General features: G+C 47.6%; 40 non-coding genes across 40 annotated transcripts; all 40 read left to right on the top strand.

Moving 5' to 3' along the window:
• Window positions 1-388: 388 nt before the first annotated feature.
• On the top strand, window positions 389-461 carry Trnak-uuu (transfer RNA lysine (anticodon UUU)). The gene has a single exon. It is a non-coding gene; the product is annotated as a tRNA-Lys (tRNA).
• A 321-nt stretch (window positions 462-782) lies between these two features.
• On the top strand, window positions 783-854 carry Trnat-agu (transfer RNA threonine (anticodon AGU)). The gene has a single exon. It is a non-coding gene; the product is annotated as a tRNA-Thr (tRNA).
• A 569-nt stretch (window positions 855-1,423) lies between these two features.
• On the top strand, window positions 1,424-1,496 carry Trnar-ucg (transfer RNA arginine (anticodon UCG)). Its single transcript has one exon. It is a non-coding gene; the product is annotated as a tRNA-Arg (tRNA).
• A 439-nt stretch (window positions 1,497-1,935) lies between these two features.
• On the top strand, window positions 1,936-2,008 carry Trnak-uuu (transfer RNA lysine (anticodon UUU)). The gene has a single exon. It is a non-coding gene; the product is annotated as a tRNA-Lys (tRNA).
• Window positions 2,009-2,329: 321 nt separating this feature from the next.
• Window positions 2,330-2,401, top strand: Trnat-agu (transfer RNA threonine (anticodon AGU)). Its single transcript has one exon. It is a non-coding gene; the product is annotated as a tRNA-Thr (tRNA).
• A 6,688-nt stretch (window positions 2,402-9,089) lies between these two features.
• Trnak-cuu (transfer RNA lysine (anticodon CUU)) lies at window positions 9,090-9,162 on the top strand. Its single transcript has one exon. It is a non-coding gene; the product is annotated as a tRNA-Lys (tRNA).
• Window positions 9,163-9,483: 321 nt separating this feature from the next.
• On the top strand, window positions 9,484-9,555 carry Trnat-agu (transfer RNA threonine (anticodon AGU)). The gene has a single exon. It is a non-coding gene; the product is annotated as a tRNA-Thr (tRNA).
• Window positions 9,556-10,115: 560 nt separating this feature from the next.
• On the top strand, window positions 10,116-10,188 carry Trnar-ucg (transfer RNA arginine (anticodon UCG)). The gene has a single exon. It is a non-coding gene; the product is annotated as a tRNA-Arg (tRNA).
• Window positions 10,189-10,627: 439 nt separating this feature from the next.
• On the top strand, window positions 10,628-10,700 carry Trnak-cuu (transfer RNA lysine (anticodon CUU)). The gene has a single exon. It is a non-coding gene; the product is annotated as a tRNA-Lys (tRNA).
• A 321-nt stretch (window positions 10,701-11,021) lies between these two features.
• Window positions 11,022-11,093, top strand: Trnat-agu (transfer RNA threonine (anticodon AGU)). The gene has a single exon. It is a non-coding gene; the product is annotated as a tRNA-Thr (tRNA).
• A 560-nt stretch (window positions 11,094-11,653) lies between these two features.
• Trnar-ucg (transfer RNA arginine (anticodon UCG)) lies at window positions 11,654-11,726 on the top strand. Its single transcript has one exon. It is a non-coding gene; the product is annotated as a tRNA-Arg (tRNA).
• Window positions 11,727-12,165: 439 nt separating this feature from the next.
• Trnak-cuu (transfer RNA lysine (anticodon CUU)) lies at window positions 12,166-12,238 on the top strand. The gene has a single exon. It is a non-coding gene; the product is annotated as a tRNA-Lys (tRNA).
• Window positions 12,239-12,559: 321 nt separating this feature from the next.
• Trnat-agu (transfer RNA threonine (anticodon AGU)) lies at window positions 12,560-12,631 on the top strand. The gene has a single exon. It is a non-coding gene; the product is annotated as a tRNA-Thr (tRNA).
• A 549-nt stretch (window positions 12,632-13,180) lies between these two features.
• Window positions 13,181-13,253, top strand: Trnar-ucg (transfer RNA arginine (anticodon UCG)). Its single transcript has one exon. It is a non-coding gene; the product is annotated as a tRNA-Arg (tRNA).
• A 439-nt stretch (window positions 13,254-13,692) lies between these two features.
• Window positions 13,693-13,765, top strand: Trnak-cuu (transfer RNA lysine (anticodon CUU)). Its single transcript has one exon. It is a non-coding gene; the product is annotated as a tRNA-Lys (tRNA).
• A 321-nt stretch (window positions 13,766-14,086) lies between these two features.
• On the top strand, window positions 14,087-14,158 carry Trnat-agu (transfer RNA threonine (anticodon AGU)). The gene has a single exon. It is a non-coding gene; the product is annotated as a tRNA-Thr (tRNA).
• Window positions 14,159-14,715: 557 nt separating this feature from the next.
• Window positions 14,716-14,788, top strand: Trnar-ucg (transfer RNA arginine (anticodon UCG)). Its single transcript has one exon. It is a non-coding gene; the product is annotated as a tRNA-Arg (tRNA).
• A 439-nt stretch (window positions 14,789-15,227) lies between these two features.
• Trnak-cuu (transfer RNA lysine (anticodon CUU)) lies at window positions 15,228-15,300 on the top strand. Its single transcript has one exon. It is a non-coding gene; the product is annotated as a tRNA-Lys (tRNA).
• Window positions 15,301-15,621: 321 nt separating this feature from the next.
• On the top strand, window positions 15,622-15,693 carry Trnat-agu (transfer RNA threonine (anticodon AGU)). Its single transcript has one exon. It is a non-coding gene; the product is annotated as a tRNA-Thr (tRNA).
• Window positions 15,694-16,253: 560 nt separating this feature from the next.
• Trnar-ucg (transfer RNA arginine (anticodon UCG)) lies at window positions 16,254-16,326 on the top strand. Its single transcript has one exon. It is a non-coding gene; the product is annotated as a tRNA-Arg (tRNA).
• A 439-nt stretch (window positions 16,327-16,765) lies between these two features.
• Window positions 16,766-16,838, top strand: Trnak-cuu (transfer RNA lysine (anticodon CUU)). The gene has a single exon. It is a non-coding gene; the product is annotated as a tRNA-Lys (tRNA).
• A 321-nt stretch (window positions 16,839-17,159) lies between these two features.
• Trnat-agu (transfer RNA threonine (anticodon AGU)) lies at window positions 17,160-17,231 on the top strand. Its single transcript has one exon. It is a non-coding gene; the product is annotated as a tRNA-Thr (tRNA).
• A 554-nt stretch (window positions 17,232-17,785) lies between these two features.
• Trnar-ucg (transfer RNA arginine (anticodon UCG)) lies at window positions 17,786-17,858 on the top strand. The gene has a single exon. It is a non-coding gene; the product is annotated as a tRNA-Arg (tRNA).
• A 439-nt stretch (window positions 17,859-18,297) lies between these two features.
• Window positions 18,298-18,370, top strand: Trnak-cuu (transfer RNA lysine (anticodon CUU)). The gene has a single exon. It is a non-coding gene; the product is annotated as a tRNA-Lys (tRNA).
• Window positions 18,371-18,691: 321 nt separating this feature from the next.
• Window positions 18,692-18,763, top strand: Trnat-agu (transfer RNA threonine (anticodon AGU)). The gene has a single exon. It is a non-coding gene; the product is annotated as a tRNA-Thr (tRNA).
• Window positions 18,764-19,324: 561 nt separating this feature from the next.
• On the top strand, window positions 19,325-19,397 carry Trnar-ucg (transfer RNA arginine (anticodon UCG)). Its single transcript has one exon. It is a non-coding gene; the product is annotated as a tRNA-Arg (tRNA).
• Window positions 19,398-19,836: 439 nt separating this feature from the next.
• On the top strand, window positions 19,837-19,909 carry Trnak-cuu (transfer RNA lysine (anticodon CUU)). The gene has a single exon. It is a non-coding gene; the product is annotated as a tRNA-Lys (tRNA).
• A 321-nt stretch (window positions 19,910-20,230) lies between these two features.
• On the top strand, window positions 20,231-20,302 carry Trnat-agu (transfer RNA threonine (anticodon AGU)). The gene has a single exon. It is a non-coding gene; the product is annotated as a tRNA-Thr (tRNA).
• Window positions 20,303-20,863: 561 nt separating this feature from the next.
• Trnar-ucg (transfer RNA arginine (anticodon UCG)) lies at window positions 20,864-20,936 on the top strand. The gene has a single exon. It is a non-coding gene; the product is annotated as a tRNA-Arg (tRNA).
• A 439-nt stretch (window positions 20,937-21,375) lies between these two features.
• Window positions 21,376-21,448, top strand: Trnak-cuu (transfer RNA lysine (anticodon CUU)). The gene has a single exon. It is a non-coding gene; the product is annotated as a tRNA-Lys (tRNA).
• Window positions 21,449-21,769: 321 nt separating this feature from the next.
• Trnat-agu (transfer RNA threonine (anticodon AGU)) lies at window positions 21,770-21,841 on the top strand. The gene has a single exon. It is a non-coding gene; the product is annotated as a tRNA-Thr (tRNA).
• Window positions 21,842-22,414: 573 nt separating this feature from the next.
• On the top strand, window positions 22,415-22,487 carry Trnar-ucg (transfer RNA arginine (anticodon UCG)). Its single transcript has one exon. It is a non-coding gene; the product is annotated as a tRNA-Arg (tRNA).
• A 439-nt stretch (window positions 22,488-22,926) lies between these two features.
• On the top strand, window positions 22,927-22,999 carry Trnak-cuu (transfer RNA lysine (anticodon CUU)). Its single transcript has one exon. It is a non-coding gene; the product is annotated as a tRNA-Lys (tRNA).
• Window positions 23,000-23,320: 321 nt separating this feature from the next.
• Window positions 23,321-23,392, top strand: Trnat-agu (transfer RNA threonine (anticodon AGU)). Its single transcript has one exon. It is a non-coding gene; the product is annotated as a tRNA-Thr (tRNA).
• A 558-nt stretch (window positions 23,393-23,950) lies between these two features.
• On the top strand, window positions 23,951-24,023 carry Trnar-ucg (transfer RNA arginine (anticodon UCG)). The gene has a single exon. It is a non-coding gene; the product is annotated as a tRNA-Arg (tRNA).
• A 439-nt stretch (window positions 24,024-24,462) lies between these two features.
• Window positions 24,463-24,535, top strand: Trnak-cuu (transfer RNA lysine (anticodon CUU)). Its single transcript has one exon. It is a non-coding gene; the product is annotated as a tRNA-Lys (tRNA).
• A 321-nt stretch (window positions 24,536-24,856) lies between these two features.
• On the top strand, window positions 24,857-24,928 carry Trnat-agu (transfer RNA threonine (anticodon AGU)). The gene has a single exon. It is a non-coding gene; the product is annotated as a tRNA-Thr (tRNA).
• Window positions 24,929-25,486: 558 nt separating this feature from the next.
• Trnar-ucg (transfer RNA arginine (anticodon UCG)) lies at window positions 25,487-25,559 on the top strand. The gene has a single exon. It is a non-coding gene; the product is annotated as a tRNA-Arg (tRNA).
• Window positions 25,560-25,998: 439 nt separating this feature from the next.
• On the top strand, window positions 25,999-26,071 carry Trnak-cuu (transfer RNA lysine (anticodon CUU)). Its single transcript has one exon. It is a non-coding gene; the product is annotated as a tRNA-Lys (tRNA).
• Window positions 26,072-26,392: 321 nt separating this feature from the next.
• Window positions 26,393-26,464, top strand: Trnat-agu (transfer RNA threonine (anticodon AGU)). Its single transcript has one exon. It is a non-coding gene; the product is annotated as a tRNA-Thr (tRNA).
• The last annotated feature ends 87 nt before the right edge of the window (window positions 26,465-26,551 follow it).

Here is a 26,551-nt window from a genome sequence, read left to right as displayed (position 1 = left end):
TACTACAAAACTAGTTGAAAGTTGCTGCTGTCCGCTTCCTGGCTGCAAACCGGCATCTACCTGAAGCACAAGCAAGACAAGGGGGTTCTGTAGCGAAATTTTCGGCACTGTGCCAATCAGGAGAGTTTTTGTTGGAACTACTGCGTCTGATTCAGGACCCAAGAGCTACGCCACAGGCGTCTGCGCACAGTCGAGCATGTGTGTTGAATAACGGTGCTGATAGCCCCGTATCATTTCAAGTAGATTTGATTCCTTTCGGACACAATTTTTCATTGAATAGGATTGTAGCTCATTTGTGGCAGCAGGAAATAAGCTGTAGTGAAAAGGACCTTCCATAGATGGTCGCAGGTCCCATAAGTATTGTATGGCTCGTAATGCGTTGTGTGGAGCCCGGCTAGCTCAGTCGGTAGAGCATGAGACTTTTAATCTCAGGGTCGTGGGTTCGAGCCCCACGCTGGGCGGCGCAAAATTTTGTGTCTACGCGGATGCAACCTGCGCCCCTCTCGTGAGCTTTGCGTAATGAACGTAACGGGTTACGAAGATGCCTAGCTTCGTATGAATATCAGAGGAATGGTTTTTGAAGCTGAAAGTAACTCTGAAATGAAATAAATGTGTTGTTTTGGAATTTTAGGTGTACATCGATATCGTGTGAGATGTGTAGGAAAGCAGGAGCTGTGCTAACTAAATACAAATAATGGTCGCTAATGCGGTGCGTTTCCAGCTGAAGGGCTCCGATTCACTAGTCTATAAGAATAAAGTACCCGAAATGTGCACCAGACGGCGCCTCCTTAGCTCAGTGGCAGAGCGCTGGTCTAGTAAACCAGAGGTCGTGAGTTCGATCCTCACAGGAGGCAAACGAATTTTGTAACAGCCCCTTCTACCGTAGCCCTTTCGAAAAAAGCGGTCAAGAATAAAAAAAATTATGAATGGGTGCGGTATTTAAGAAATGCTCTCGCAAATGAAAAGTGCGAATGGTGCTATTAAAGTAGGCACCAGAAATTGCTGCTTTTGGCAGTCTCTGGAGAATGCCGACGTGAAATACTTAGTTCTTGTGAAGTATTTTCTACCCCTGGTAGAGACCCTCGCGGTTGTCGTCGTCGTCGTCGTCGTCGTCGTCGTCGTCGGCGTCGGCGCCGCCGCCGCCTTGGTAATAGCGGCAACTCGCCTTTGTATGACATAGGGTGAGGTACCTTCTGCAACCGACTGAGATGGCAGTAAGCGATTGAAGCTGATTTGCAACCTCTTGTTTGATCAGCGTCATAAGGGCTTGAATGTAACTTGCGATGGGACACAGCAAGAAGTAGCATCGCATTTTTAGTACTGAAATTGGAGATGGAGAATTGCGTCAAAGATGGGAAATTCATTCCGGCAAGCGTACAAATGGCGAAAATGAGGTGTGTGTGGGGAAGCACATTGCGCCAGTGACCGTGTGGCCTAATGGATAAGGCGTCGGACTTCGGATCCGAAGATTGCAGGTTCGAATCCTGTCACGGTCGACTTTTTCCAGTTCTGCAAAAGATGCATGCTGTTTTACTCTGTTGTTTGAGTACTACAAAACTAGTTGAAAGTTGCTGCTGTCCGCTTCCTGGCTGCAAACCGGCATCTACCTGAAGCACAAGCAAGACAAGGGGGTTCTGTAGCGAAATTTTCGGCACTGTGCCAATCAGGAGAGTTTTTGTTGGAACTACTGCGTCTGATTCAGGACCCAAGAGCTACGCCACAGGCGTCTGCGCACAGTCGAGCATGTGTGTTGAATAACGGTGCTGATAGCCCCGTATCATTTCAAGTAGATTTGATTCCTTTCGGACACAATTTTTCATTGAATAGGATTGTAGCTCATTTGTGGCAGCAGGAAATAAGCTGTAGTGAAAAGGACCTTCCATAGATGGTCGCAGGTCCCATAAGTATTGTATGGCTCGTAATGCGTTGTGTGGAGCCCGGCTAGCTCAGTCGGTAGAGCATGAGACTTTTAATCTCAGGGTCGTGGGTTCGAGCCCCACGCTGGGCGGCGCAAAATTTTGTGTCTACGCGGATGCAACCTGCGCCCCTCTCGTGAGCTTTGCGTAATGAACGTAACGGGTTACGAAGATGCCTAGCTTCGTATGAATATCAGAGGAATGGTTTTTGAAGCTGAAAGTAACTCTGAAATGAAATAAATGTGTTGTTTTGGAATTTTAGGTGTACATCGATATCGTGTGAGATGTGTAGGAAAGCAGGAGCTGTGCTAACTAAATACAAATAATGGTCGCTAATGCGGTGCGTTTCCAGCTGAAGGGCTCCGATTCACTAGTCTATAAGAATAAAGTACCCGAAATGTGCACCAGACGGCGCCTCCTTAGCTCAGTGGCAGAGCGCTGGTCTAGTAAACCAGAGGTCGTGAGTTCGATCCTCACAGGAGGCAAACGAATTTTGTAACAGCCCCTTCTACCGTAGCCCTTTCGAAAAAAGCGGTCAAGAATAAAAAAAATTATGAATGGGTGCGGTATTTAAGAAATGCTCTCGCAAATGAAAAGTGCGAATGGTGCTATTAAAGTAGGCACCAGAAATTGCTGCTTTTGGCAGTCTCTGGAGAATGCCGACGTGAAATACTTAGTTCTTGTGAAGTATTTTCTACCCCTGGTAGAGACCCTCGCGGTTGTCGTCGTCGTCGTCGTCGTCGTCGTCGTCGTCGTCGTCGTCGTCGTCGGCGCCGCCGCCGCCTTGGTAATAGCGGCAACTCGCCTTTGTATGACATAGGGTGAGGTACCTTCTGCAACCGACTGAGATGGCAGTAAGCGATTGAAGCTGATTTGCGACCTCTTGTTTGATCAGCGTCATAAGGGCTTGAATGTAACTTGCGATGGGACACAGCAAGAAGTAGCATCGCATTTTTAGTACTGAAATTGGAGATGGAGAATTGCGTCAAAGATGGGAAATTCATTCCGGCAAGCGTACAAATGGCGAAAATGAGGTGTGTGTGGGGAAGCACATTGCGCCAGTGACCGTGTGGCCTAATGGATATCAGTTCCGCTTCAGACGGCGTGCTGTGAGGACGTGTTAGCGCTCCGCTTAGCTGCTGTGTTTCGAAGTCGCGACTAGCTGTTGTTACTCTTCGTTCCGTGTGTGTTAGTGTTTTGTGTGTTCGTACTTGTGTTTTCGACGTCAATTTTGTTTCTGTCTTGAAAGCGGTTTTGGCTGCTGTTTATGTGCTGCAATGTCTACCATGTTTCCCAGGAAGCTTACTGTGCGCTTTGGTTTTGACAAGGCTACCCGATATGTACAACCCAGTTCACTGGAAATTCACGACTGGATTGTTGATGTTGTTGGCCTCACATCTGATCAGATACATACGGCTTACTATGATATGGAACAATACTGTTTTTATGTCAAGCTGCTCTCGCCTTTGGTGCTGGAACGGATATTAAACAAATTTGATGGGGAAGCTGAATTTCGCCACCGTGACAATTCGGTGAGTAAGGTCACAGTTTGTAATGCTGATGTTGATTACAAGAATGTGCGTGTTTTTAACTTGCCCCCCGAGGTCGACAACTGTTATTTAAAAGACGTTCTTTCTAAGTATGGTGAAATTAAGCAAATTAGGAATGAACGGTGGTCCAGCCAACACCGGTTGCAATGCTTTAGCGGTGTGCGTTCCGTCGACATGCAAGTCAAGTATAATATTCCCTCTCATGTTCAAGTTTGCGGATATAAGGCTCATGTTATGTACAGTGGACAGACTTTGACCTGTCATGTCTGTAATGAGAGTGGACATATGAGTCAGGATTGTCCGAAACGGGTCTTTGTTTTGCAAACCCACTTACAGCAGCGCAAAAGGTTAACTCTGGCCGACCTTGTGAAGGAAAATTCTGTGACAGATGGGTCCAGTTCCCCCATCCTGGACAAAGATGAAGATAGGGCGCAGCATCGTGCTGCTGACTTTCCGCCGCTAGCGCGGAAGGAGACTTCAGACTCTTCTGTTGTTCAAAGTAGTGTCGTTACTCACAAGAGACGCCGCACTTACGATAGCGGTAGTGCAGACGACGATGACATTAATGTGGCCAGGTCATCTGTAGATGGCACATCGCCGCCGATGTTTGAGGTTCCGGGCTCCGAACATTCCCTGCTTTCGGATTGTGGCGCCAATTCACCGGTGCCAGTTGCTCAGTTGGATCCCTTACCCGTAAACGAACAGGCCGCGGTAGCTTCAGTACCACGCCTGTCACCTGAGGCATGTCAACCGATGCAGACCGACCGACCGACCGATGTTGACACCGTTTGTAAACAGGACGGGGAAGTGCGTGGGCGTAAACAGCCGGCTACGTCACCGCCTCAGCCCGACCACAAACAAACGGAAGGTTCCACCGTTGATAAACACTCAGCTATCGAGAGAGCATGTGGAAGAGATAGGTCGCCGGAAGTAGTTTTGCAGTCTGAGCAATCACCGTGTGCAGTGGAGGCGGAGCTGGCACCTGACGTCAGCTCCGATCCTCCTACCCCGCCTTCCGCTGCGAATTTCTCAACGGGAGGTTGGCGCCGACACTCGGTGAAACCCAATGTCAATGTTGTTCGCAGGAAGCCTAAAAAGAAAGGTTCCGGCGCCGATGCTGACGCACCTTCGAAGTCAGATTCTCACGAAGGTTCTGGCGTGGAATGATGGATGGCCTGACAGGTGATTAGACATCTCCGTGCTTCATGTTGCAATCCTACACGCTTTCCACTCTCAATATTAACAGGATCCAATCGGATTTAAAACTCGCTGGTCTCAAACAGTTTCTCTACGAATCAGCGACTGACATCGCATTTCTTCAGGAGGTTGTATCGCCCCACCTCGACTTTCCCGGATTTGTATGTTTTTCCAATATTTCACCGGAAGCGCACGTCGGTACTGCCATTTTAGTTCGGGAAGGCATTCCCGTTCAAAACGTTGATACGTTAGAGTCGGGGAGAGGGATTGGGCTTACCATCGCAGGGGTCACTTTTGTCAATTTATATGCACCCTCTGGTAGTAGTCACCGGGCAGCACGAGCCGCGTTTTTCAAAGACGATATCATTTACCTCTTGCGGCGAAATCCCTCACCACTGATACTCGGTGGTGACTTTAATTGTGTTCTGGGCCGCAAAGATCAGACTCCTAATTTTAATTATTCTGGTGAGTTGCGACGCCTTGTTGCTGATCTCAAACTGCACGATGTGTGGGAGGTACGATACCCCACGCTGGTGAAGTTTACTCATACCGTTGCCAACTCTTCTAGCAGAATCGACAGACTTTATGTCTCGGATGATTTAAAAAGCAACGTAACGCACGCTGAAACTGTTCCCGTCATTTTCTCCGACCATAGTGCGTTGTTAACATGTCTCAATCTGCCACAACAACCTGCTCGCCGAGTACGAAACCAGTGGCATCTAAATGTTTCTTTATTGTCGGACGCAGAATTAGACGACGAAATAACTGCTGCATGGGTGCTGTGTCTCCGTTCACTTCACAACTTTCGAAGTGTGATTGAATGGTGGACCCGACGGGCGAAGCCAAAGATCAGGAGTGTTTTAATATCCTTTAGTATCCGCAGGGCTAGGGAACGGAAAGCCACCGTCGAGTTTTATTACAGTGTGTTACGGGATCTTTATGATCAGGCGGGAGCCGTGACGACACGCCTGAAAGATGTCAAACTGATAAAAGCCAAATTACTGCGCTTGAAACGTCAAGAACTGGAGGGCCTTAAGGTACGGTCCAAAGCGAAATCCGTCATTGCAGATGAGACTACTGCCTTGTATCATCTTATTCGTGACAGCAAAACTAGACGAGGCACTTTCATAGACGAACTTCAACTCGAGGATGGTACGAAACTCAGCACGCAGCAGGGAATACTCCAGGAAATCTCCGCTTCCTATTCAAACATGTATGCACCGGGGGACACAAATGTGGACGATTATGACGAACTTTTTGGCTCTCATACTCCACAACTTACGGGAGATGACAATGACGCTCTTTCTTCGACTGTCGAAAATGATGATGTTTACGCCGTCATCTGCAATTCTGCCGTTAACAAATCACCAGGACCTGACGGCCTACCCGTTGAATTCTATAAAAGGTTTTGGCCTTTAATAGGAGACAAGTTCACCCACCCAATCAATGAAGTCTTACGGGGAACACCGGTGCCAGCAGAATTTAAACACTGCAAAATTGTACTTCTCCCGAAGAATAAGGGTTGCAAACGTTTAACCAACCTCCGACCGATTTCACTTTTGAACTCCGATTATAAACTTCTAGCTCGAGTACTCCATCACCGCATTATGCCGCTCACCGCTAAAATCATTTGCCCCCAACAGACCTGCGCCTTTAAGAAGACCATCTTACAAACTGCTGCTTTATACCGGGACGTCGTTGCCCTGACTCACGCATGCAATATTAAATGTGGACTGCTTTTTGTCGATTTCCACAAAGCGTTTGATAGGGTCGATCATCCGTATCTGATAGAGACGTTGCGCCGGATGGGGTTTCTCGACACCTCCATAGCCGTCATCCAGAACGTGGCGATGGGAATCACAGCACAACTCTCTGTTAATTGCCAGTTGACGAAGCGCATCGGAATACAACGTGGCGTCCCCCAAGGCAGTCCCTTGTCAATGCTGCTTTTTGTTCTTTCTCTAGAACCCTTTTTACGACAGCTACGATGTCGACTCACCGGAATTACAGTTTCAGGAATGAAAACTGTGGTGGGCGCATACGCGGATGATGTTGGCGTCATCATCAGAAATCAGGCGGATGTGTCACAACTTGAGTTGGCGCTCGCGACCTATTGTTCGGCATCCGGTGCGAGGCAGAACGTTCAAAAAAGTAAATTTTTGAACCTCAAGGGGCTTGCCCAGTTGCGCATTGCGTGGGCGACTAATGTCCATCAACATAAAGCTATTGGAATGGTCCTGACGACATCCATTTTCCGAATGATTTCGATAAATTGGCGCGAGGTTTCACGGACTATCCAGGGGGCACTGATTGCCAATCACTCCCGCTGCCTGGACCAATTTCAAAGGGTTCGTTTATTAAATACTTATATCTTGTCTAAGGCTTACTACACTGCACAAATTTTCCCTCTTCCCGCCATGATAGCGAAGGCCATTATGTCCCGCTTAGCAAATTTTTTGTGGCGTGGGGAATTATTTCGTGTCTCTGTCAAAACAGCAATTCTGGATCCTTGTAAAGGGGGCCTGGGTTTGACGGACATTAAATGTAAAGCAATGGCATTGTATGTCAACAGAACATTAACTATCATGTCCCACTCCCCGGAATGCCTCACGGCAAAGTTATACAATATAGTCCAGCCACAAAGTATCGACCCACCCGTCAATCTTCAGCACATCAGTTTTAAACTTAAACATGTAAGGGACTTTTATCTTGAACGCAGCTACATCAGCAAAGAACTTTTACGGTCGCCGACAGTCACGGCGAAGGCGATTTTCGCAGAACGGAAACAGCTGCACAGCAACAATGTCATTGAATCCAAGTTCCCTGGTTTCGCATGGGACGTCGTCTGGAAAAAATATTAGTAGTACGGTTCTTTCGAGTGATGCACGGACAGCGTGGTACAAAGTTATCAATAATCTCATCTGTACTAATGAACGTCTGTTTCGAATAGGGTTAAGTGACACCAACCTCTGTGGCAAATGTCACCTTGTCGACACTGTGTGTCATCGATATACGTGTGGCGGCCATATTTACAACTGGCAGTGGACCAGAGAGAAACTTGCCCTAATCACCAGGACTTCTGCGCACACTTTCACTCCTCAGCATTTGTACCGCCCCGCTGAACGCTACTTCCCTCAGACGAAAAACAATGCAGTGATGTGGCTCATGGGGAAGTTCACCAGTTACATTTTTAACAACGTTGGAGGCGACAATCGACTTGAATTCTTACTGTACATGGAAACCGAATTTGACAAGGTGCTCAAGTACCCGGCTCATAAGAAGACATTTGGTAATATGCTCCACATTGCTTTCGAAAAGGTGGGAATAGGCTAGTGACCACTCGTTGTCTTTCTTGGTGACACGGGAGGGGTTTGGAGCGCGAAGCAATGGCAGTGCCGCGAAGAGGCCCCACTGCTTTTGCGGCGCGTCACTGACCCCGACCTACATCACCAGGCGCCCGAGGGAAAGGCTCCACTACCGACGTTTGCCGCCAGTTTTCTATTTAAATAAACATGATATGCAGTTTAAAAAAATAAAAAAAAAAAGGATAGCTCAGTCGGTAGAGCATTAGGCTTTAAAAAAAAAAAAAAAAAAAGGTAGGAGGGTGCATCCACACGCGTTCGGGCAGCGCCTCCACGCACGCTGCGTCTTTGGGCAAGACTCGTCGCCGCGGCCGCAAGGTTACTCACACGATAGTGATGAGCGGTCGCTTTAAGGCAGTATAGTGGGGGACTCCGCGTGTGTAACACTTTTTTCGGCTGTATCCGGCGTCGTTGGGTGGCAATCCCACTTTCCCTGCAGACAGCTACTCTGGAATATGCTCGGGAAGCACGGCCGACCGCCCCCAACAAATGCAACTAAAAAAATGAGAACAACAACTAAAAAAGTGGTAGGTTGTTCGCCTACCACTCGGGAAAAAAAAAAAAAAATGGATAAGGCGTCGGACTTCGGATCCGAAGATTGCAGGTTCGAATCCTGTCACGGTCGACTTTTTCCAGTTCTGCAAAAGATGCATGCTGTTTTACTGTGTTGTTTGAGTACTACAAAACTAGTTGAAAGTTGCTGCTGTCCGCTTCCTGGCTGCAAACCGGCATCTACCTGAAGCACAAGCAAGACAAGGGGGTTCTGTAGCGAAATTTTCGGCACTGTGCCAATCAGGAGAGTTTTTGTTGGAACTACTGCGTCTGATTCAGGACCCAAGAGCTACGCCACAGGCGTCTGCGCACAGTCGAGCATGTGTGTTGAATAACGGTGCTGATAGCCACGTATCATTTCAAGTAGATTTGATTCCTTTCGGACACAATTTTTCATTGAATAGGATTGTAGCTCATTTGTGGCAGCAGGAAATAAGCTGTAGTGAAAAGGACCTTCCATAGATGGTCGCAGGTCCCATAAGTATTGTATGGCTCGTAATGCGTTGTGTGGAGCCCGGCTAGCTCAGTCGGTAGAGCATGAGACTCTTAATCTCTGGGTCGTGGGTTCGAGCCCCACGCTGGGCGGCGCAAAATTTTGTGTCTACGCGGATGCAACCTGCGCCCCTCTCGTGAGCTTTGCGTAATGAACGTAACGGGTTACGACGATGCCTAGCTTCGTATGAATATCAGAGGAATGGTTTTTGAAGCTGAAAGTAACTCTGAAATGAAATTAATGTGTTGTTTTGGAATTTTAGGTGTACATCGATATCGTGTGAGATGTGTAGGAAAGCAGGAGCTGTGCTAACTAAATACAAATAATGGTCGCTAATGCGGTGCGTTTCCAGCTGAAGGGCTCCGATTCACTAGTCCATAAGAATAATGTACCCGAAATGCGCACCAGGCGACGCCTCCTTAGCTCAGTGGCAGAGCGCTGGTCTAGTAAACCAGAGGTCGTGAGTTCGATCCTCACAGGAGGCAAACGAATTTTGTAACAGCCCTTTCTACCGTAGCCCTTTCGAAAAAAGCGGTCAAGAATAAAAAAAATTATGAATGGGTGCGGTATTTAAGAAATGCTCTCGCAAATGAAAAGTGCGAATGGTGCTATTAAAGTAGGCACCAGAAACTGCTGCTTTTGGCAGTCTCTGGAGAATGCCGACGTGAAATACTTAGTTCTTGTGAAGTATTTTCTACCCCTGGTAGAGACCCTCGCGGTTGTCGTCGTCGTCGTCGTCGTCGTCGTCGTCGGCGCCGCCGCCGCCTTGGTAATAGCGGCAACTCGCCTTTGTATGACATAGGGTGAGGTACCTTCTGCAACCGACTGAGATGGCAGTAAGCGATTGAAGCTGATTTGCAACCTCTTGTTTGATCAGCGTCATAAGGGCTTGAATGTAACTTGCGATGGGACACAGCAAGAAGTAGCATCGCATTTTTAGTACTGAAATTGGAGATGGAGAATTGCGTCAAAGATGGGAAATTCATTCCGGCAAGCGTACAAATGGCGAAAATGAGGTGTGTGTGGGGAAGCACATTGCGCCAGTGACCGTGTGGCCTAATGGATAAGGCGTCGGACTTCGGATCCGAAGATTGCAGGTTCGAATCCTGTCACAGTCGACTTTTTCCAGTTCTGCAAAAGATGCATGCTGTTTTACTGTGTTGTTTGAGTACTACAAAACTAGTTGAAAGTTGCTGCTGTCCGCTTCCTGGCTGCAAACCGGCATCTACCTGAAGCACAAGCAAGACAAGGGGGTTCTGTAGCGAAATTTTCGGCACTGTGCCAATTAGGAGCGTTTTTGTTGGAACTACTGCGTCTGATTCAGGACCCAAGAGCTACGCCACAGGCGTCTGCGCACAGTCGAGCATGTGTGTTGAATAACGGTGCTGATAGCCACGTATCATTTCAAGTAGATTTGATTCCTTTCGGACACAATTTTTCATTGAATAGGATTGTAGCTCATTTGTGGCAGCAGGAAATAAGCTGTAGTGAAAAGGACCTTCCATAGATGGTCGCAGGTCCCATAAGTATTGTATGGCTCGTAATGCGATGTGTGGAGCCCGGCTAGCTCAGTCGGTAGAGCATGAGACTCTTAATCTCAGGGTCGTGGGTTCGTGCCCCATGCTGGGCGGCGCAAAATTTTGTGTCTACGCGGATGCAACCTGCGCCCCTCTCGTGAGCTTTGCGTAATGAACGTAACGGGTTACGACGATGCCTAGCTTCGTATGAATACCAGAGGAATGGTTTTTGAAGCTGAAAGTAACTCTGAAATGAAATAAATGTGTTGTTTTGGAATTTTAGGTGTACATCGATATCGTGTGAGATGTGTAGGAAAGCAGGAGCTGTGCTAACTAAATACAAATAATGGTCGCTAATGCGCTGCGTTTCCAGCTGAAGGGCTCCGATTCACTAGTCCATAAGAATAAAGTACCCGAAATGTGCACCAGGCGACGCCTCCTTAGCTCAGTGGCAGAGCGCTGGTCTAGTAAACCAGAGGTCGTGAGTTTGATCCTCACAGGAGGCAAACGAATTTTGTAACAGCCCCGTCTACCGTAGCCCTTTCGAAAAAAGCGGTCAAGAATAAAAAAAATTATGAATGGGTGCGGTATTTAAGAAATGCTCTCGCAAATGAAAAGTGCGAATGGTGCTATTAAAGTAGGCACCAGAAACTGCTGCTTTGGGCAGTCTCTGGAGAATGCCGACGTGAAATAGTTCTTGTGAAGTATTTTCTACCCCTGGTAGAGACCCTCGCGGTTGTCGTCGTCGTCGTCGTCGTCGTCGTCGTCGTCGGCGCCGCCGCCGCCTTGGTAATAGCGGCAACTCGCCTTTTGTATGACATAGGGTGAGGTACCTTCTGCAACCGACTGAGATGGCAGTAAGCGATTGAAGCTGATTTGCAACCTCTTGTTTGATCAGCGTCATAAGGGCTTGAATGTAACTTGCGATGGGACACAGCAAGAAGTAGCATCGCATTTTTAGTACTGAAATTGGAGATGGAGAATTGCGTCAAAGATGGGAAATTCATTCCGGCAAGCGTACAAATGGCGAAAATGAGGTGTGTGTGGGGAAGCACATTGCGCCAGTGACCGTGTGGCCTAATGGATAAGGCGTCGGACTTCGGATCCGAAGATTGCAGGTTCGAATCCTGTCACGGTCGACTTTTTCCAGTTCTGCAAAAGATGCATGCTGTTTTACTGTGTTGTTTGAGTACTACAAAACTAGTTGAAAGTTGCTGCTGTCCGCTTCCTGGCTGCAAACCGGCATCTACTTGAAGCACAAGCAAGACAAGGGGGTTCTGTAGCGAAATTTTCGGCACTGTGCCAATCAGGAGAGTTTTTGTTGGAACTACTGCGTCTGATTCAGGACCCAAGAGCTACGCCACAGGCGTCTGCGCACAGTCGAGCATGTGTGTTGAATAACGGTGCTGATAGCCACGTATCATTTCAAGTAGATTTGATTCCTTTCGGACACAATTTTTCATTGAATAGGATTGTAGCTCATTTGTGGCAGCAGGAAATAAGCTGTAGTGAAAAGGACCTTCCATAGATGGTCGCAGGTCCCATAAGTATTGTATGGCTCGTAATGCGTTGTGTGGAGCCCGGCTAGCTAAGTCGGTAGAGCATGAGACTCTTAATCTCAGGGTCGTGGGTTCGAGCCCCACGCTGGGCGGCGCAAAATTTTGTGTCTACGCGGACGCAACCTGCGCCCCTCTCGTGAGCTTTGCGTAATGAACGTAACGGGTTACGACGATGCCTAGCTTCGTATGAATATCAGAGGAATGGTTTTTGAAGCTGAAAGTAACTCTGAAATGAAATAAATGTGTTGTTTTGGAATTTTAGGTGTACATCGATATCGTGTGAGATGTGTAGGAAAGCAGCAGCTGTGCTAACTAAATACAAATAATGGTCGCTAATGCGGTGCGTTTCCAGCTGAAGGGCTCCGATTCACTAGTCCATAAGAATAAAGTACCCGAAATGTGCACCAGGCGACGCCTCCTTAGCTCAGTGGCAGAGCGCTGGTCTAGTAAACCAGAGGTCGTGAGTTCGATCCTCACAGGAGGCAAACGAATTTTGTAACAGCCCCTTCTACCGTAGCCCTTTCGAAAAAAGCGGTCAAGAATAAAAAAAATTATGAATGGGTGCGGTATTTAAGAAATGCTCTCGCAAATGAAAAGTGCGAATGGTGCTATTAAAGTAGGCACCAGAAACTGCTGCTTTTGGCAGTCTCTGGAGAATGCCGACGTGAAATACTTAGTTCTTGTGAAGTATTTTCTACCCCTGGTAGAGACCCTCGCGGTTGTCGTCGTCGTCGTCGTCGGCGCCGCCGCCGCCTTGGTAATAGCGGCAACTCGCCTTTTGTATGACATAGGGTGAGGTACCTTCTGCAACCGACTGAGATGGCAGTAAGCGATTGAAGCTGATTTGCAACCTCTTGTTTGATCAGCGTCATAAGGGCTTGAATGTAACTTGCGATGGGACACAGCAAGAAGTAGCATCGCATTTTTAGTACTGAAATTGGAGATGGAGAATTGCGTCAAAGATGGGAAATTCATTCCGGCAAGCGTACAAATGGCGAAAATGAGGTGTGTGTGGGGAAGCACATTGCGCCAGTGACCGTGTGGCCTAATGGATAAGGCGTCGGACTTCGGATCCGAAGATTGCAGGTTCGAATCCTGTCACGGTCGACTTTTTCCAGTTCTGCAAAAGATGCATGCTGTTTTACTGTGTTGTTTGAGTACTACAAAACTAGTTGAAAGTTGCTGCTGTCCGCTTCCTGGCTGCAAACCGGCATCTACCTGAAGCACAAGCAAGACAAGGGGGTTCTGTAGCGAAATTTTCGGCACTGTGCCAATCAGGAGAGTTTTTGTTGGAACTACTGCGTCTGATTCAGGACCCAAGAGCTACGCCACAGGCGTCTGCGCACAGTCGAGCATGTGTGTTGAATAACGGTGCTGATAGCCACGTATCATTTCAAGTAGATTTGATTCCTTTCGGACACAATTTTTCATTGAATAGGATTGTAGCTCATTTGTGGCAGCAGGAAATAAGCTGTAGTGAAAAGGACCTTCCATAGATGGTCGCAGGTCCCATAAGTATTGTATGGCTCGTAATGCGTTGTGTGGAGCCCGGCTAGCTCAGTCGGTAGAGCATGAGACTCTTAATCTCAGGGTCGTGGGTTCGAGCCCCACGCTGGGCGGCGCAAAATTTTGTGTCTACGCGGATGCAACCTGCGCCCCTCTCGTGAGCTTTGCGTAATGAACGTAACGGGTTACGACGATGCCTAGCTTCGTATGAATATCAGAGGAATGGTTTTTGAAGCTGAAAGTAACTCTGAAATGAAATAAATGTGTTGTTTTGGAATTTTAGGTGTACATCGATATCGTGTGAGATGTGTAGGAAAGCAGCAGCTGTGCTAACTAAATACAAATAATGGTCGCTAATGCGGTGCGTTTCCAGCTGAAGGGCTCCGATTCACTAGTCCATAAGAATAAAGTACCCGAAATGTGCACCAGGCGACGCCTCCTTAGCTCAGTGGCAGAGCGCTGGTCTAGTAAACCAGAGGTCGTGAGTTCGATCCTCACAGGAGGCAAACGAATTTTGTAACAGCCCCTTCTACCGTAGCCCTTTCGAAAAAAGCGGTCAAGAATAAAAAAAATTATGAATGGGTGCGGTATTTAAGAAATGCTCTCGCAAATGAAAAGTGCGAATGGTGCTATTAAAGTAGGCACCAGAAACTGCTGCTTTTGGCAGTCTCTGGAGAATGCCGACGTGAAATACTTAGTTCTTGTGAAGTATTTTCTACCCCTGGTAGAGACCCTCGCGGTTGTCGTCGTCGTCGTCGTCGTCGTCGTCGGCGCCGCCGCCGCCTTGGTAATAGCGGCAACTCGCCTTTGTATGACATAGGGTGAGGTACCTTCTGCAACCGACTGAGATGGCAGTAAGCGATTGAAGCTGATTTGCAACCTCTTGTTTGATCAGCGTCATAAGGGCTTGAATGTAACTTGCGATGGGACACAGCAAGAAGTAGCATCGCATTTTTAGTACTGAAATTGGAGATGGAGAATTGCGTCAAAGATGGGAAATTCACTCCGGCAAGCGTACAAATGGCGAAAATGAGGTGTGTGTGGGGAAGCACATTAGGCCAGTGACCGTGTGGCCTAATGGATAAGGCGTCGGACTTCGGATCCGAAGATTGCAGGTTCGAATCCTGTCACAGTCGACTTTTTCCAGTTCTGCAAAAGATGCATGCTGTTTTACTGTGTTGTTTGAGTACTACAAAACTAGTTGAAAGTTGCTGCTGTCCGCTTCCTGGCTGCAAACCGGCATCTACCTGAAGCACAAGCAAGACAAGGGGGTTCTGTAGCGAAATTTTCGGCACTGTGCCAATCAGGAGAGTTTTTGTTGGAACTACTGCGTCTGATTCAGGACCCAAGAGCTACGCCACAGGCGTCTGCGCACAGTCGAGCATGTGTGTTGAATAACGGTGCTGATAGCCACGTATCATTTCAAGTAGATTTGATTCCTTTCGGACACAATTTTTCATTGAATAGGATTGTAGCTCATTTGTGGCAGCAGGAAATAAGCTGTAGTGAAAAGGACCTTCCATAGATGGTCGCAGGTCCCATAAGTATTGTATGGCTCGTAATGCGTTGTGTGGAGCCCGGCTAGCTCAGTCGGTAGAGCATGAGACTCTTAATCTCAGGGTCGTGGGTTCGAGCCCCACGCTGGGCGGCGCAAAATTTTGTGTCTACGCGGATGCAACCTGCGCCCCTCTCGTGAGCTTTGCGTAATGAACGTAACGGGTTACGACGATGCCTAGCTTCGTATGAATATCAGAGGAATGGTTTTTGAAGCTGAAAGTAACTCTGAAATGAAATAAATGTGTTGTTTTGGAATTTTAGGTGTACATCGATATCGTGTGAGATGTGTAGGAAAGCAGCAGCTGTGCTAACTAAATACAAATAATGGTCGCTAATGCGGTGCGTTTCCAGCTGAAGGGCTCCGATTCACTAGTCCATAAGAATAAAGTACCCGAAATGTGCACCAGGCGACGCCTCCTTAGCTCAGTGGCAGAGCGCTGGTCTAGTAAACCAGACGTCGTGAGTTCGATCCTCACAGGAGGCAAACGAATTTTGTAACAGCCCCTTCTACCGTAGCCCTTTCGAAAAAAGCGGTCAAGAATAAAAAAAATTATGAATGGGTGCGGTATTTAAGAAATGCTCTCGCAAATGAAAAGTGCGAATGGTGCTATTAAAGTAGGCACCAGAAACTGCTGCTTTTGGCAGTCTCTGGAGAATGCCGACGTGAAATACTTAGTTCTTGTGAAGTATTTTCTACCCCTGGTAGAGACCCTCGCGGTTGTCGTCGTCGTCGTCGTCGTCGTCGTCGTCGGCGCCGCCGCCGCCTTGGTAATAGCGGCAACTCGCCTTTGTATGACATAGGGTGAGGTACCTTCTGCAACCGACTGAGATGGCAGTAAGCGATTGAAGCTGATTTGCAACCTCTTGTTTGATCAGCGTCATAAGGGCTTGAATGTAACTTGCGATGGGACACAGCAAGAAGTAGCATCGCATTTTTAGTACTGAAATTGGAGATGGAGAATTGCGTCAAAGATGGGAAATTCATTCCGGCAAGCGTACAAATGGCGAAAATGAGGTGTGTGTGGGGAAGCACATTGCGCCAGTGACCGTGTGGCCTAATGGATAAGGCGTCGGACTTCGGATCCGAAGATTGCAGCTTCGAATCCTGTCACAGTCGACTTTTTCCAGTTCTGCAAAAGATGCATGCTGTTTTACTGTGTTGTTTGAGTACTACAAAACTAGTTGAAAGTTGCTGCTGTCCGCTTCCTGGCTGCAAACCGGCATCTTCCTGAAGCACAAGCAAGACAAGGGGGTTCTGTAGCGAAATTTTCGGCACTGTGCCAATCAGGAGAGTTTTTGTTGGAACTACTGCGTCTGATTCAGGACCCAAGAGCTACGCCACAGGCGTCTGCGCACAGTCGAGCATGTGTGTTGAATAACGGTGCTGATAGCCACGTATCATTTCAAGTAGATTTGATTCCTTTCGGACACAATTTTTCATTGAATAGGATTGTAGCTCATTTGTGGCAGCAGGAAATAAGCTGTAGTAAAAAGGACCTTCCATAGATGGTCGCAGGTCCCATAAGTATTGTATGGCTCGTAATGCGTTGTGTGGAGCCCGGCTAGCTCAGTCGGTAGAGCATGAGACTCTTAATCTCAGGGTCGTGGGTTCGAGCCCCACGCTGGGCGGCGCAAAATTTTGTGTCTACGCGGATGCAACCTGCGCCCCTCTCGTGAGCTTTGCGTAATGAACGTAACGGGTTACGACGATGCCTAGCTTCGTATGAATATCAGAGGAATGGTTTTTTAAGCTGAAAGTAACTCTGAAATGAAATAAATGTGTTGTTTTGGAATTTTAGGTGTACATCGATATCGTGTGAGATGTGTAGGAAAGCAGCAGCTGTGCTAACTAAATACAAATAATGGTCGCTAATGCGGTGCGTTTCCAGCTGAAGGGCTCCGATTCACTAGTCCATAAGAATAAAGTACCCGAAATGTGCACCAGGCGACGCCTCCTTAGCTCAGTGGCAGAGCGCTGGTCTAGTAAACCAGAGGTCGTGAGTTCGATCCTCACAGGAGGCAAACGAATTTTGTAACAGCCCCTTCTACCGTAGCCCTTTCGATAAAAGCGGTCAAGAATAAAAAAAATTATGAATGGGTGCGGTATTTAAGAAATGCTCTCGCAAATGAAAAGTGCGAATGGTGCTATTAAAGTAGGCACCAGAAACTGCTGCTTTTGGCAGTCTCTGGAGAATGCCGACGTGAAATACTTAGTTCTTGTGAAGTATTTTCTACCCCTGGTAGAGACCCTCGCGGTTGTCGTCGTCGTCGTCGTCGTCGTCGGCGCCGCCGCCGCCTTGGTAATAGCGGCAACTCGCCTTTGTATGACATAGGGTGAGGTACCTTCTGCAACCGACTGAGATGGCAGTAAGCGATTGAAGCTGATTTGCAACCTCTTGTTTGATCAGCGTCATAAGGGCTTGAATGTAACTTGCGATGGGACACAGCAAGAAGTAGCATCGCATTTTTAGTACTGAAATTGGAGATGGAGAATTGCGTCAAAGATGGGAAATTCATTCCGGCAAGCGTACAAATGGCGAAAATGAGGTGTGTGTGGGGAAGCACATTGCGCCAGTGACCGTGTGGCCTAATGGATAAGGCGTCGGACTTCGGATCCGAAGATTGCAGGTTCGAATCCTGTCACAGTCGACTTTTTCCAGTTCTGCAAAAGATGCATGCTGTTTTACTGTGTTGTTTGAGTACTACAAAACTAGTTGAAAGTTGCTGCTGTCCGCTTCCTGGCTGCAAACCGGCATCTACCTGAAGCACAAGCAAGACAAGGGGGTTCTGTAGCGAAATTTTCGGCACTGTGCCAATCAGGAGAGTTTTTGTTGGAACTACTGCGTCTGATTCAGGACCCAAGAGCTACGCCACAGGCGTCTGCGCACAGTCGAGCATGTGTGTTGAATAACGGTGCTGATAGCCACGTATCATTTCAAGTAGATTTGATTCCTTTCGGACACAATTTTTCATTGAATAGGATTGTAGCTCATTTGTGGCAGCAGGAAATAAGCTGTAGTGAAAAGGACCTTCCATAGATGGTCGCAGGTCAAATAAGTATTGTATGGCTCGTAATGCGTTGTGTGGAGCCTGGCTAGCTCAGTCGGTAGAGCATGAGACTCTTAATCTCAGGGTCGTGAGTTCGAGCCCCACGCTGGGCGGCGCAAAATTTTGTGTCTACGCGGATGCAACCTGCGCCCCTCTCGTGAGCTTTGCGTAATGAACGTAACGGGTTACGACGATGCCTAGCTTCGTATGAATATCAGAGGAATGGTTTTTGAAGCTGAAAGTAACTCTGAAATGAAATAAATGTGTTGTTTTGGAATTTTAGGTGTACATCGATATCGTGTGAGATGTGTAGGAAAGCAGCAGCTGTGCTAACTAAATACAAATAATGGTCGCTAATGCGGTGCGTTTCCAGCTGAAGGGCTCCGATTCACTAGTCCATAAGAATAAAGTACCCGAAATGTGCACCAGGCGACGCCTCCTTAGCTCAGTGGCAGAGCGCTGGTCTAGTAAACCAGACGTCGTGAGTTCGATCCTCACAGGAGGCAAACGAATTTTGTAACAGCCCCTTCTACCGTAGCCCTTTCGAAAAAAAGCGGTCAAGAATAAAAAAAATTATGAATGGGTGCGGTATTTAAGAAATGCTCTCGCAAATGAAAAGTGCGAATGGTGCTATTAAAGTAGGCACCAGAAACTGCTGCTTTTGGCAGTCTCTGGAGAATGCCGACGTGAAATACTTAGTTCTTGTGAAGTATTTTCTACCCCTGGTAGAGACCCTCGCGGTTGTCGTCGTCGTCGTCGTCGTCGTCGTCGGCGCCGCCGCCGCCGCCTTGGTAATAGCGGCAACTCGCCTTTGTATGACATAGGGTGAGGTACCTTCTGCAACCGACTGAGATGGCAGTAAGCGATTGAAGCTGATTTGCAACCTCTTGTTTGATCAGCGTCATAAGGGCTTGAATGTAACTTGCGATGGGACACAGCAAGAAGTAGCATCGCATTTTTAGTACTGAAATTGGAGATGGAGAATTGCGTCAAAGATGGGAAATTCATTCCGGCAAGCGTACAAATGGCGAAAATGAGGTGTGTGTGGGGAAGCACATTGCGCCAGTGACCGTGTGGCCTAATGGATAAGGCGTCGGACTTCGGATCCGAAGATTGCAGGTTCGAATCCTGTCACAGTCGACTTTTTCCAGTTCTGCAAAAGATGCATGCTGTTTTACTGTGTTGTTTGAGTACTACAAAACTAGTTGAAAGTTGCTGCTGTCCGCTTCCTGGCTGCAAACCGGCATCTACCTGAAGCACAAGCAAGACAAGGGGGTTCTGTAGCGAAATTTTCGGCACTGTGCCAATCAGGAGAGTTTTTGTTGGAACTACTGCGTCTGATTCAGGACCCAAGAGCTACGCCACAGGCGTCTGCGCACAGTCGAGCATGTGTGTTGAATAACGGTGCTGATAGCCACGTATCATTTCAAGTAGATTTGATTCCTTTCGGACACAATTTTTCATTGAATAGGATTGTAGCTCATTTGTGGCAGCAGGAAATAAGCTGTAGTGAAAAGGACCTTCCATAGATGGTCGCAGGTCCCATAAGTATTGTATGGCTCGTAATGCGTTGTGTGGAGCCCGGCTAGCTCAGTCGGTAGAGCATGAGACTCTTAATCTCAGGGTCGTGGGTTCGAGCCCCACGCTGGGCGGCGCAAAATTTTGTGTCTACGCGGATGCAACCTGCGCCCCTCTCGTGAGCTTTGCGTAATGAACGTAACGGGTTACGACGATGCCTAGCTTCGTATGAATATCAGAGGAATGGTTTTTGAAGCTGAAAGTAACTCTGAAATGAAATAAATGTGTTGTTTTGGAATTTTAGGTGTACATCGATATCGTGTGAGATGTGTAGGAAAGCAGCAGCTGTGCTAACTAAATACAAATAATGGTCGCTAATGCGGTGCGTTTCCAGCTGAAGGGCTCCGATTCACTAGTCCATAAGAATAAAGTACCCGAAATGTGCACCAGGCGACGCCTCCTTAGCTCAGTGGCAGAGCGCTGGTCTAGTAAACCAGAGGTCGTGAGTTCGATCCTCACAGGAGGCAAACGAATTTTGTAACAGCCCCTTCTACCGTAGCCCTTCCGAAAAAAAGCGGTCAAGAATAAAAAAAATTATGAATGGGTGCGGTATTTAAGAAATGCTCTCGCAAATGAAAAGTGCGAATGGTGCTATTAAAGTAGGCACCAGAAACTGCTGCTTTTGGCAGTCTCTGGAGAATGCCGACGTGAAATACTTAGTTCTTGTGAAGTATTTTCTACCCCTGGTAGAGACCCTCGCGGTTGTCGTCGTCGTCGTCGTCGTCGTCGTCGTCGGCGCCGCCGCCGCCTTGGTAATAGCGGCAACTCGCCTTTGTATGACATAGGGTGAGGTACCTTCTGCAACCGACTGAGATGGCAGTAAGCGATTGAAGCTGATTTGCAACCTCTTGTTTGATCAGCGTCATAAGGGCTTGAATGTAACTTGAGATGGGACACAGCAAGAAGTAGCATCGCATTTTTAGTACTGAAATTGGAGATGGAGAATTGCGTCAAAGATGGGAAATTTATTCCGGCAAGCGTACAAATGGCGAAAATGAGGTGTGTGTGGGGAAGCACATTGCGCCAGTGACCGTGTGGCCTAATGGATAAGGCGTCGGACTTCGGATCCGAAGATTGCAGGTTCGAATCCTGTCACAGTCGACTTTTTCCAGTTCTGCAAAAGATGCATGCTGTTTTACTGCGTTGTTTGAGTACTACAAAACTAGTTGAAAGTTGCTGCTGTCCGCTTCCTGGCTGCAAACCGGCATCTACCTGAAGCACAAGCAAGACAAGGGGGTTCTGTAGCGAAATTTTCGGCACTGTGCCAATCAGGAGAGTTTTTGTTGGAACTACTGCGTCTGATTCAGGACCCAAGAGCTACGCCACAGGCGTCTGCGCACAGTCGAGCATGTGTGTTGAATAACGGTGCTGATAGCCACGTATCATTTCAAGTAGATTTGATTCCTTTCGGACACAATTTTTCATTGAATAGGATTGTAGCTCATTTGTGGCAGCAGGAAATAAGCTGTAGTGAAAAGGACCTTCCATAGATGGTCGCAGGTCCCATAAGTATTGTATGGCTCGTAATGCGTTGTGTGGAGCCCGGCTAGCTCAGTCGGTAGAGCATGAGACTCTTAATCTCAGGGTCGTGGGTTCGAGCCCCACGCTGGGCGGCGCAAAATTTTGTGTCTACGCGGATGCAACCTGCGCCCCTCTCGTGAGCTTTGCGTAATGAACGTAACGGGTTACGACGATGCCTAGCTTCGTATGAATATCAGAGGAATGGTTTTTGAAGCTGAAAGTAACTCTGAAATGAAATAAATGTGTTGTTTTGGAATTTTAGGTGTACATCGATATCGTGTGAGATGTGTAGGAAAGCAGCAGCTGTGCTAACTAAATACAAATAATGGTCGCTAATGCGGTGCGTTTCCAGCTGAAGGGCTCCGATTCACTAGTCCATAAGAATAAAGTACCCGAAATGTGCACCAGGCGACGCCTCCTTAGCTCAGTGGCAGAGCGCTGGTCTAGTAAACCAGAGGTCGTGAGTTCGATCCTCACAGGAGTCAAACGAATTTTGTAACAGCCCCTTCTACCGTAGCCCTTTCGAAAAAAAGCGGTCAAGAATAAAAAAAATTATGAATGGGTGCGGTATTTAAGAAATGCTCTCGCAAATGAAAAGTGCGAATGGTGCTATTAAAGTAGGCACCAGAAACTGCTGCTTTTGGCAGTCTCTGGAGAATGCCGACGTGAAATACTTAGTTCTTGTGAAGTATTTTCTACCCCTGGTAGAGACCCTCGCGGTTGTCGTCGTCGTCGTCGTCGTCGTCGTCGTCGTCGTCGTCGGCGGCGCCGCCGCCGCCTTGGTAATAGCGGCAACTCGCCTTTGTATGACATAGGGTGAGGTACCTTCTGCAACCGACTGAGATGGCAGTAAGCGATTGAAGCTGATTTGCAACCTCTTGTTTGATCAGCGTCATAAGGGCTTGAATGTAACTTGCGATGGGACACAGCAAGAAGTAGCATCGCATTTTTAGTACTGAAATTGGAGATGGAGAATTGCGTCAAAGATGGGAAATTCATTCCGGCAAGCGTACAAATGGCGAAAATGAGGTGTGTGTGGGGAAGCACATTGCGCCAGTGACCGTGTGGCCTAATGGATAAGGCGTCGGACTTCGGATCCGAAGATTGCAGGTTCGAATCCTGTCACAGTCGACTTTTTCCAGTTCTGCAAAAGATGCATGCTGTTTTACTGTGTTGTTTGAGTACTACAAAACTAGTTGAAAGTTGCTGCTGTCCGCTTCCTGGCTGCAAACCGGCATCTACCTGAAGCACAAGCAAGACAAGGGGGTTCTGTAGCGAAATTTTCGGCACTGTGCCAATCAGGAGAGTTTTTGTTGGAACTACTGCGTCTGATTCAGGACCCAAGAGCTACGCCACAGGCGTCTGCGCACAGTCGAGCATGTGTGTTGAATAACGGTGCTGATAGCCACGTATCATTTCAAGTAGATTTGATTCCTTTCGGACACAATTTTTCATTGAATAGGATTGTAGCTCATTTGTGGCAGCAGGAAATAAGCTGTAGTGAAAAGGACCTTCCATAGATGGTCGCAGGTCCCATAAGTATTGTATGGCTCGTAATGCGATGTGTGGAGCCCGGCTAGCTCAGTCGGTAGAGCATGAGACTCTTAATCTCAGGGTCGTGGGTTCGAGCCCCACGCTGGGCGGCGCAAAATTTTGTGTCTACGCGGATGCAACCTGCGCCCATCTCGTGAGCTTTGCGTAATGAACGTAACGGGTTACGACGATGCCTAGCTTCGTATGAATATCAGAGGAATGGTTTTTGAAGCTGAAAGTAACTCTGAAATGAAATAAATGTGTTGTTTTGGAATTTTAGGTGTACATCGATATCGTGTGAGATGTGTAGGAAAGCAGCAGCTGTGCTAACTAAATACAAATAATGGTCGCTAATGCGGTGCGTTTCCAGCTGAAGGGCTCCGATTCACTAGTCCATAAGAATAAAGTACCCGAAATGTGCACCAGGCGACGCCTCCTTAGCTCAGTGGCAGAGCGCTGGTCTAGTAAACCAGACGTCGTGAGTTCGATCCTCACAGGAGGCAAACGAATTTTGTAACAGCCCCTTCTACCGTAGCCCTTTCGAAAAAAAGCGGTCAAGAATAAAAAAAATTATGAATGGGTGCGGTATTTAAGAAATGCTCTCGCAAATGAAAAGTGCGAATGGTGCTATTAAAGTAGGCACCAGAAACTGCTGCTTTTGGCAGTCTCTGGAGAATGCCGACGTGAAATACTTAGTTCTTGTGAAGTATTTTCTACCCCTGGTAGAGACCCTCGCGGTTGTCGTCGTCGTCGTCGTCGTCGTCGTCGGCGCCGCCGCCGCCTTGGTAATAGCGGCAACTCGCCTTTGTATGACATAGGGTGAGGTACCTTCTGCAACCGACTGAGATGGCAGTAAGCGATTGAAGCTGATTTGCAACCTCTTGTTTGATCAGCGTCATAAGGGCTTGAATGTAACTTGCGATGGGACACAGCAAGAAGTAGCATCGCATTTTTAGTACTGAAATTGGAGATGGAGAATTGCGTCAAAGATGGGAAATTCATTCCGGCAAGCGTACAAATGGCGAAAATGAGGTGTGTGTGGGGAAGCACATTGCGCCAGTGACCGTGTGGCCTAATGGATAAGGCGTCGGACTTCGGATCCGAAGATTGCAGGTTCGAATCCTGTCACAGTCGACTTTTTCCAGTTCTGCAAAAGATGCATGCTGTTTTACTGTGTTGTTTGAGTACTACAAAACTAGTTGAAAGTTGCTGCTGTCCGCTTCCTGGCTGCAAACCGGCATCTACCTGAAGCACAAGCAAGACAAGGGGGTTCTGTAGCGAAATTTTCGGCACTGTGCCAATCAGGAGAGTTTTTGTTGGAACTACTGCGTCTGATTCAGGACCCAAGAGCTACGCCACAGGCGTCTGCGCACAGTCGAGCATGTGTGTTGAATAACGGTGCTGATAGCCACGTATCATTTCAAGTAGATTTGATTCCTTTCGGACACAATTTTTCATTGAATAGGATTGTAGCTCATTTGTGGCAGCAGGAAATAAGCTGTAGTGAAAAGGACCTTCCATAGATGGTCGCAGGTCCCATAAGTATTGTATGGCTCGTAATGCGATGTGTGGAGCCCGGCTAGCTCAGTCGGTAGAGCATGAGACTCTTAATCTCAGGGTCGTGGGTTCGAGCCCCACGCTGGGCGGCGCAAAATTTTGTGTCTACGCGGATGCAACCTGCGCCCATCTCGTGAGCTTTGCGTAATGAACGTAACGGGTTACGACGATGCCTAGCTTCGTATGAATATCAGAGGAATGGTTTTTGAAGCTGAAAGTAACTCTGAAATGAAATAAATGTGTTGTTTTGGAATTTTAGGTGTACATCGATATCGTGTGAGATGTGTAGGAAAGCAGCAGCTGTGCTAACTAAATACAAATAATGGTCGCTAATGCGGTGCGTTTCCAGCTGAAGGGCTCCGATTCACTAGTCCATAAGAATAAAGTACCCGAAATGTGCACCAGGCGACGCCTCCTTAGCTCAGTGGCAGAGCGCTGGTCTAGTAAACCAGACGTCGTGAGTTCGATCCTCACAGGAGGCAAACGAATTTTGTAACAGCCCCTTCTACCGTAGCCCTTTCGAAAAAAAGCGGTCAAGAATAAAAAAAATTATGAATGGGTGCGGTATTTAAGAAATGCTCTCGCAAATGAAAAGTGCGAATGGTGCTATTAAAGTAGGCACCAGAAACTGCTGCTTTTGGCAGTCTCTGGAGAATGCCGACGTGAAATACTTAGTTCTTGTGAAGTATTTTCTACCCCTGGTAGAGACCCTCGCGGTTGTCGTCGTCGTCGTCGTCGTCGGCGGCGGCGCCGCCGCCGCCTTGGTAATAGCGGCAACTCGCCTTTGTATGACATAGGGTGAGGTACCTTCTGCAACCGACTGAGATGGCAGTAAGCGATTGAAGCTGATTTGCAACCTCTTGTTTGATCAGCGTCATAAGGGCTTGAATGTAACTTGCGATGGGACACAGCAAGAAGTAGCATCGCATTTTTAGTACTGAAATTGGAGATGGAGAATTGCGTCAAAGATGGGAAATTCATTCCGGCAAGCGTACAAATGGCGAAAATGAGGTGTGTGTGGGGAAGGACATTGCGCCAGTGACCGTGTGGCCTAATGGATAAGGCGTCGGACTTCGGATCCGAAGATTGCAGGTTCGAATCCTGTCACAGTCGACTTTTTCCAGTTCTGCAAAAGATGCATGCTGTTTTACTGTGTTGTTTGAGTACTACAAAACTAGTTGAAAGTTGCTGCTGTCCGCTTCCTGGCTGCAAACCGGCATCTACCTGAAGCACAAGCAAGACAAGGGGGTTCTGTAGCGAAATTTTCGGCACTGTGCCAATCAGGAGAGTTTTTGTTGGAACTACTGCGTCTGATTCAGGACCCAAGAGCTACGCCACAGGCGTCTGCGCACAGTCGAGCATGTGTGTTGAATAACGGTGCTGATAGCCACGTATCATTTCAAGTAGATTTGATTCCTTTCGGACACAATTTTTCATTGAATAGGATTGTAGCTCATTTGTGGCAGCAGGAAATAAGCTGTAGTGAAAAGGACCTTCCATAGATGGTCGCAGGTCCCATAAGTATTGTATGGCTCGTAATGCGTTGTGTGGAGCCCGGCTAGCTCAGTCGGTAGAGCATGAGACTCTTAATCTCAGGGTCGTGGGTTCGAGCCCCACGCTGGGCGGCGCAAAATTTTGTGTCTACGCGGATGCAACCTGCGCCCCTCTCGTGAGCTTTGCGTAATGAACGTAACGGGTTACGACGATGCCTAGCTTCGTATGAATATCAGAGGAATGGTTTTTGAAGCTGAAAGTAACTCTGAAATGAAATAAATGTGTTGTTTTGGAATTTTAGGTGTACATCGATATCGTGTGAGATGTGTAGGAAAGCAGCAGCTGTGCTAACTAAATACAAATAATGGTCGCTAATGCGGTGCGTTTCCAGCTGAAGGGCTCCGATTCACTAGTCCATAAGAATAAAGTACCCGAAACGTGCACCAGGCGACGCCTCCTTAGCTCAGTGGCAGAGCGCTGGTCTAGTAAACCAGACGTCGTGAGTTCGATCCTCACAGGAGGCAAACGAATTTTGTAACAGCCCCTTCTACCGTAGCCCTTTCGAAAAAAAGCGGTCAAGAATAAAAAAAATTATGAATGGGTGCGGTATT

The sequence above is a fragment of the Schistocerca serialis genome, chromosome 7 (genome assembly GCF_023864345.2).
Source record: "Schistocerca serialis cubense isolate TAMUIC-IGC-003099 chromosome 7, iqSchSeri2.2, whole genome shotgun sequence".
Lineage (NCBI taxonomy): Eukaryota > Metazoa > Arthropoda > Insecta > Orthoptera > Acrididae > Schistocerca > Schistocerca serialis.
Note: the sequence above shows the minus strand (reverse complement) of the source record. Positions and strands in the feature narration are given on the sequence as shown.